Genomic DNA, 8898 nt, shown 5'->3' on the forward strand with positions numbered 1-8898 from the left:
ACCACCCTCCTTTTAAAGCTTCCAGTCTGTTATTCTAACTCGATAAGCATGACAGAGTGATCTCCAGCCTTGTCCTTGTCAACATTATCACCTGTGTTAACGAGAGAATCACTGACATGATGTCAGCTGGTCCTTTTGTGGCAGGGAGGAAATGCAGTGGAAATGTTTTTTGGGGATTAAGTTCATTTTCATGGCAAAGAGGGACTTTGCAATTAATTGCAATTAATCTTATCACTCTTCATAACATTCTGGAGAATATGCAAATTGCCATCATAAAAACTGAGGCTCAGACTTTGTGAAAATTACTATTTGTGTAATTCTCCAAACTTTTGACCACGACTGTACTGTTCTTTTCGCCCTTATCAAGCCAATGTTTTCTGGATCTTATGAAGGCTCCTCTAACCTTTTCCTCATAAAATCTATCCAGTTGATTCTGTAAATCATTCAATTTAGCTTTCTCATTAAGATCAAGATGCTCAATCTCTGTGATATCAGCAATTTTCTTAGAGAGGTCAGATACCTCACATCTCATTCTTAAAGCAAGCCGCTTCCTGTAAGTAATACAGGCTGAGCGGATTTTAAATTTCAGCAGTTCCCAATATTTCCCATATTCTACATTAGAGGTAGCTAAATTCCAGTAAACTGAAATTAGATTCTTAATCACATTTTTAAAATCATCATGCAATAACAATTAGTTATTCCGTTTCCAATAACCACCAGAGTATTTATCATAATTACTGCACATGCTTACAGTCAGCCATATGACTTCATGATCCGTCAGGACAGCAGGCAGTATTTTTACCTCTACAGTGTTGGGCTCAAGACTAGAGGTTATCACCCACAAGTCAATTCTTGATTGTAGTGAACGATCTCTATTACTATGTGTACTGTTTCTCTCCAGGGGTTTTTAACTCTCCATATGTCAATTAAGTCCAGGCTTTGGCAGAAATTCACCAATTTATTCACACCAATGTTAGGCCTATGGGGCAATCTATCAGTCTCATAATAAACCATATTAAAATCCCCACCAACTATAATCTGATTGGATGGATATTTTTTCAGAAGACTTTTAAGAATTTCCTAAATTTCCTCTAGAAGTAAGTCATTTGGAGGACTAGAACAGTATCCATATACATTACACAACACAAATAATCTGTCCATGTGGTTGATGACCGCGACTAGTGATTTTTTGAATACGGTTTGACTTTATTTTTGTTTTAATTTTACTTCTGGTTCGTTTAGCCATTCCTATGGGGAAAGAATAGGGGTTTGGCATAAACGCCGAAAATAAGGTCTGAGGGTTAACACAGGGATAGGATATTTTATACATGTTGTTCTATAAAATAATATCAGTCAGTTAACATGACCTTTATGAATTATCAAGCCTTTTGTGTTCTTTATGTGCTTGTTTTATTTATTACATAAATGCTTCAAAATTCACAAAAAGTGACGTTGGCTGATGAAGATTATCTCATAGAACAAAAGGTACAAGATCTTCTTATTTTCGAAGTTTATCCAAAAAAAACAACACAAAAACTCCATTCATTTTCCCATAGAATCAAGTTTCCTCAACAACAACAAAAAGACTGGTCTAGGATCATTTTATGAGCAACTTTTGGCACCACTACCCGCCCAGTTTACTGTGGCGACGTCATGTGATCCATACTTCCTAGTCTGGTGTCCTGGCAGCAGTTCGCTACTTCTAGGTCGAGTAGCGTTGTCAAGTGCATAAATTTACTCTTTCTACTTTTAAAACTCTATAACCAAAGACAGACATGGCGGAGCTTAGTTTTGTAATTCCTATGTCGGTAATGACTCTGTTTTGGGGGGTTATTGGTGGAGTTGTGCCGTGGTTTATCCCCAAAGGGCCGAACAGAGGGTGAGTAACTAGCTAACATGATAGCAGAATGTAGCTAGATACTGCTTTTTCTAACTATAAAAGTTTGCAAACTAAGGACATATTTCATGCTAGACCTCAAATGTCTATTTTATTCATATTCATGGAAAATGTGAATGTGTGTATGCGACCAATAACATTTGATTTGCTTTTTAGTCAGCTGCTAAATGATCATACTTTTTGGCAGCTGGTTCTTTTGTCAACAATATTGCTCATCATGGCCAACAATAACTGAGTTGACTTTAAAGTACTAATAAGCTCTAGTTTTAACTAGAATAAACTTTAACATTTGACAATATTTTGAGACCTGTCCATGTTGGATAAAAAGTAATGGAATACAGACTAATCAAGATGTCATTTTGGGACTTCCCCAGTCCATTTCTGGTTCCCATCTGCTCTGCCACTTGCATGTGACTCAGGTTGGCATGATGTAGGCCTAGTAGTCTGAGAAATTAGCACTTGCCATAATAAACCATAGATATTGGAGTAACATTTGGTTTGTAGGCGTACAAATGTATAGCCTAATGTCTTGTTACTGCTTTATAATAATGTCTTGGCCCAGTGCAATAATGCCTCTCTCCCCCCTCCACAGAGTGATAGTTACCATGTTGGTGCTAACTGCTGTCTGCTGCTACCTGTTGTAAGTACTTCCAGGAATGTAGCAGAATATTTCACAGTATCCACTGAGGCTCCTTCTTATATTCATTTGGCTCAGTTGGAACAGGGTGCAGGCGGGCAACATCAGGGGTGTATTCATTACGGAAACCGTTTACCGTTTTAAGAACCAAATGGACCCAAACAGAGCAAGCGGAATGAAATGGGGCAGGACCTACCTGAATTTGTTCAATAGAAACTCTCGTTTGCGTTTTCCGTATGTTTTGAAACAGAATCGGTGTAATGATTACAGCCCAGTGTTGTGTGTTTGAATCTTGCATCATGCATAATGTTGCTTTCATGAAAGTGTGAAACTGGACTATTAGCCTATATTTGGAGCTAGGGATGGTGTTAAGCATCTGTCCCACATACAGACACAGTGGGAACACGATTCTCCCTTAGGTAATTTGCCATTAACATTGATTGGGCCAACTGCAGCTCGTTTTCAATGTCCCAACATCAATACATAGTGATTACCAGTCTTTCACAGATGTAGACACGCTCAAAGTTTGTCACGGTCGGTTTTGCCGATAGAGAAAATAAGTCTAGGCCTAGAGTACGGTAGGTAATGATCCTAGAGTACGGTAGGTAATGATCCTAGAGTACGGTAGGTAATGATCCTAGAGTACGGTAGGTAATGATCCTAGAGTACGGTAGGTAATGATCCTAGAGTACGGTAGGTAATGATCCTAGAGTACGGTAGGTAATGATCCTAGAGTACGGTAGGTAATGATCCTAGAGTACGGTAGGTAATGATCCTAGAGTACGGTAGGTAATGATCCTAGAGTACGATAGGTAATGATCCTAGAGTACGGTAGGTAATGATCCTTGAGTACGGTAGGTAATGATCCTAGAGTACGGTAGGTAATGATCCTAGAGTACGGTAGGTAATGATCCTAGAGTACGGTAGGTAATGATCCTAGAGTACGGTAGGTAATGATCCTAGAGTACGCCTATTGCTTGTACGGTAGGTAATGATTCCATTCAATATAACCTGGTAGTCCTGAGATGCCATTTTAATTTCATAGTTAATTATTTAGCTTCTGAAGTTGTCAGGTGAGCAGATAAAGCCGTGTCATGTTATTTTACCATATGTCCACCAGGGGCCACTGCAGGCCACGTAATGGGGATAGTGTCCACTGCAGCAGAGGGAAAAATCTAGTGATATGTTGTCTCCTTCAGTCTGCTGTACTGAGCGCTTAGTTGGATTCCTCTATTATAGCTGACCCTGCTGTCATGTTCATCCATTACTATAGGGTAGTATCTTTATTCTTCATTTAGATCCCCATCAGATGCCTTAGACGCCTTAGTGAACGCTATTCTTCCTGGGGTCCACAAACAAAGCCATTAGACATAACAGAAGCCATGAAAGACATATGTAGTTGTGTAATCATTAGTATGTGTTGTATGTTTTCAGCTGGCTGATAGCGATCCTGGCACAGCTCAACCCTCTGTTTGGACCAGCTCTAAAGAACGATACCATCTGGTACATGTACTACCACTGGCCCTAGTCTACCAGCCCTCGGCTCCTCTCCTGCTACAGGTAATCTCACTGGCCCTAGTCTACCAGCCCTCGGCTCCTCTCCTGCTACAGGTAAACTCACTGGCCCTAGTCTACCAGCCCTCGGCTCCTCTCCTGCTACAGGTAAACTCACTGGTCCTAGTCTACCAGCCCTCGGCTCCTCTCCTGCTACAGGTAATCTCACTGGTCCTAGTCTACCAGCCCTCGGCTCCTCTCCTGCTACAGGTAATCTCACTGGTCCTAGTCTACCAGCCCTCGGCTCCTCTCCTGCTACAGGTAAATTCACTGGTCCTAGTCTACCAGCCCTCGGCTCCTCTCCTGCTACAGGTAAACTCAGTCAGGTACACCTGAGAGGTCCATATCATCACCCAATTTATTTTGTTATCTTTTGTTTGTCTGTAAGCAATGTTCCCTCTAAGCTGCGCGTGTGCACGGCCCAGCACCTCCTCCAGGACTGCAGCGCAGAAGAAATGCAATGCCGCGCAGAGACGCAAGAGATTTAACTTCACTGAGTTCGCCCCATTAGTTTGCACTATATAGATCAACGTTTTTTCTGTGATTGAATCAACATTATGTCAGCCCCTTTTCAATGCAACAAACCAAACCAAATCTAACTTTGCAAGATTGAATCTGTGATTTTTTTGTATGCAGAGCCAGAGCGCAAAGGTCCTCTGTAGCTCAATTGGTAGAGCACGGCGCTTGTAACGCCAGGGTAGTGGGTTCCATCCCCGGGACCACCCATACGTAAAAATGTATGCGCACATGACTGTAAGTCGCTTTGGATAAAAGCGTCTGCTAAATGGCATATTATTATTATTATTATTATTATTATTATTATTATTATTATAGAACAGAATTCTATAGGAAGGGGTAGCCCACGAGTCTTTCAATCACCTGCAAGTGAAAGCGCTTTTCAGAGCTGCGCGTGTGCAAATGTGTTGATATTCTTTGCTAGTTAGCGAGTTGTTAGCCCAGGTATAGGTCAGCAGTGGGGATTTACTGCTTCCTACAAGTGCTGAAAACTTGTAGGCTTAGGCTACATTTCAAGCTGTCTTTGAAAAGCCAGTTAGGTCAAAAGTGTATGTCTTAGTTAAAGGGGCAGCGTTGTATTTTGAGACGGGCTTGAATATGCAAATAAGCCAATAGGCAGAGGGGTAGCCTACATTGTCTAATTCTCTGTATGGTAATAATAATTAATTGTATTTTGTAAACACAATACAATGCAATTTACAGTCACCTATTTGGCCCATGGTGTTACAGACCAAGTAAAAAATCATTACTTAAATGTAAAACTTTTTTATGTCTCATGCAATGTAGGCCTGCATTGAACACCACATATAGGCTACTGTAGGCTATATCATAGAAATCAAAAGCTATTTCCATGTGAAAATGTTATTGGATTCACACCATTGGTTTTGTTGGTAGTCCTACATTATGCTCAAATAGCCACAATAGCCTATTGGCTACTGTCTAAAACTGAAAGGGTACAGCGTCAGTGTTTATTTTTTAAATTTTATTTTACCTTTATTTAACTAGGCAAGTCAGTTAAGAACAAATTCTTATTTACAATGACGTCCTACACCGGCCAAACCCGGACGACGCTGGGCCAATTGTGCGCCGCCCTATGTTCACTGTAAACGCGCGCTGGAAGTTTCACAATGTTCAAGTTTTCGCTCACAAGACCTAAAATTTGCTCAGTGCCCCCAAAAATTGAGGGAACCTCGTCTAAGTATACTGCAATTCAACCTTTTAGCTGCAAATGTGTTGGCCAAAAGATGAAATGAATCAATGAACAAAAACTGCTCTCTGTCAATAGTAGTCTGTAGTTGTGGCTTCCTCTCCTTATCTATTTTAATCTGTACTTTTTATGAAAACGTCTCGTCTCCTTTCTTTCATCTGCACTGATCTGAAAGCAATGGCTGGATGAAAAAGCAATAAGGAATTAACTTTCACCGTAACAATTTTCTCTGTTTTATTTTCTGCAGGAGAGGACCTGACTCACTGCTGTACACCAATGAAGCACTCGATCACCTCCTCACAAAGGGAACTGTTCTTGTACATCTAGACTCTAGAGCCTTAACCCAGCCTTTGACACCTGACCTTAGAGAGTGTGGAGAGATGCCTGCAAAGGTGATTTGTGCAAACTGATCCCCAAAGGACTTTTCTAAAGAAATCCACTTTAGTGCTTTAAGAATGAAGTATCAGCCTTTCCTTTGATTTGTATGGTATGTTCTGTATATTGTGCTGTGACTTTTTGATTCTCTAACATTGATATATGATCTTTGCAAGGCATGGTACTAGTTACCCTGGCCCATTCATAGACAATAACTACCTTTAGCGCCTATTGACGATAAAATATTCTGGCCGGAGGAGTTTTGTTAAGAGCCCGGATGCTTGCTCTAAACATTAAGGCGCATCGCCTGCGGTAAGGTTTTGGAAACATAAGGAGCGTATCTTTCATATCAGCGGAATAATAAAATAAATAAAAATACTACACACCTTTAAAGGGTTAGGGTTCCCACACTGCCATATTTCCATGTTACAGCGTTTGTTTACGGAAAACAGATGGAAGACCGAAGCAACTACATGTTTACATTTACATTTTAGTCATTTAGCAGACGCTCTTATCCAGAGCGACTTACAACTACCTGCTAATTAGCTTTCTGCATCTATTTACAAACACCTGCGTGGAAACGGACGCCACAAATGTGTCACTGAAAAATAACTGCTTAAAACAGTACAGTAAGTGTATATTTTGCATTTGTGCAATTATTTTGATGTGGTATGAAAGTAGAGGGCTTTATGTTTCTACAACCGTACTGCAATGGAGAATTGGTTCACACTGTTTTGGCTGCCAGAGCCAATTCACCTCTAGACAGTAACGTTAGGCTCCTTTAGTCCATTATTGGACTAAAGCTACCCCATAAATTAATGTATGTTGCGTGTAATGTAGTCTTGCTTTTGATTCCATGTGTCCTTCATTGTGTGTTTGTGTGATGGCATTCATTCACTGTCCTTAGAAATTATAGATATTAAAACAATCAACCTATTGATTTACATGTTTTTGCTAAACCGGTTCTTATTGCTCATCACCAAAATACCCTCTTTGCTGTGGAAGTAAAGAGGCGCGCTCCTTTTACCAACTACGAGGAAGTCCATTCAGTTATTCCTTGCGGCTTGCCGTAGACTAGTTTGTTGTAGAGCCATGTCCTCGGATGTTCACGTCCTAATATGCGAGCAAGAAATCATCAAATATGACTTGGAAATAAAAGCTCTCGTGCCGGTATGACTATTGATTAAGTAAGTTATTGTTCTTGACTATATAATACAACGATATTGTATGTTGTCGTACTCATTGTGGAGAATAACCTTGTTTTCTGTCGCAGCTGGTTGGGCTCCTTTTCAGCGTTGGCCACTAACCCATTTTGGTACAATGGCCGGGATGCAGAATAGATTTTGACTGATTATCTTTTTGAACCTTTGGATATATCACAACCATTTGTCTGATTTTAATATTTTCTCTCATTCACTCACTGAAATTAGGATGTCAATGAATGTACAGGACCACGCGTCAAGATGACCGAGTTGAATGGCGAAGTGAAAGCAAAATTGAAGTTGATTTTGTCCCCCCACACCAGACGCGATCAGGACACGCAGGTTGAAATATCAAAACAAACAACCAATTATATTAATTTCGGGACAGGTCGAAAAGCATTAAACATTTATGTCAATTTAGCTTGCTGTTGCTAGATAATTTGTCCTGGGATATAAACATTGGGTTGTTATTTTACCTGAAATGCACAAGGTCCTCTACTCTGAAAATTAATCCACAGATAAAATGGTAAAAATGTGTTTTCTTGCAATCTCTCCTCCTTCAGGCTTCTTCTTCTTTGGACTTTATATGGCGGTTGGCAACCAACATTATGGTCATTACCACAACCGACTGGAGCGTAGACCTCAGTTAATCTTTCAATCCCCCACATGGGTAGATGCTCCGAAAACCAATGAGATGGGAGAGGCAGGACTTCAATAAATGACATTTTATTTATAAAGCCCTTTTTACATCAGCAGATGTCACAAAGTGCTATACAGAAACCCAGCCTAAAACCCCAAACAGCAAGCAATGCAGATGTAGAAGCACGGTGGCTAGGAAAAACTCCCTAGAAAGGCGGAAACCTAGGAAGAAACCTAGAGAGGAACCAGGCTCTGAGGGGTGGCCTGTCCCCTTCTGGCTGTGCCAGGTGGAGATTATTAACAGTACATGGCCATTAAGGCCAGATTTTTCTCCAAGATGTTCAAACGTTCATAGATGACCAGCAGGGTCAAATAATAATCAGTGTTTGCAGTGCGTTTTGCGTCACAAATAGAACCGAGTTCTATTTTAGCGCCTGGCCACGCAGACTCTCGTTGACGTGTGCGAGCAGTGTGGGTGCAATGATTGAATAACATGTATGTGTACATTTATGTTGCGATGCGTGCGGTGTGGTCAGCACGCGCGAGCGATATTTCAACCTGCGTGTACTGATCGCATCTGGTGTGGGGGGACAAAATCAACTTGCGCGTGCGGTCTGGGTAGCATGTAAGGCTCCAGTTTTAGGTAAGAGACAACGTTTATCCTCCTGTCTCCAATGCATCTCAATGTAAAAAAAATAAAATAGGCTTCATTCCTCATTTCCTGTCCTTCAACTGCCTGGTGCAGATTGCACCTGTCCATATATATCATATATGGTGAAAAGGAGACTGAGCAAGCCTCTTTAGACTATTGAGATTCAACCCTTTGATACATCAGTTCATATTGAGCTGTATCCATCAGTGTTATTTGTAG

At 40.7% G+C, this 8898-nt stretch overlaps 1 long non-coding RNA gene across 1 annotated transcript; it reads left to right on the forward strand.

Annotated features, from left to right (window-relative positions):
* Positions 1–4202: 4202 nt before the first annotated feature.
* LOC311105288 lies at positions 4203–7130 on the forward strand. The gene is made up of 2 exons (XR_014610232.1): positions 4203–4400; positions 6059–7130. It is a non-coding gene; the product is annotated as an uncharacterized lncRNA (long non-coding RNA).
* Positions 7131–8898: the final 1768 nt, after the last annotated feature.

The sequence above is a fragment of the Coregonus lavaretus genome, assembly GCF_964263955.1.
Source record: "Coregonus lavaretus genome assembly, chromosome: 29".
NCBI lineage: Eukaryota > Metazoa > Chordata > Actinopteri > Salmoniformes > Salmonidae > Coregonus > Coregonus lavaretus.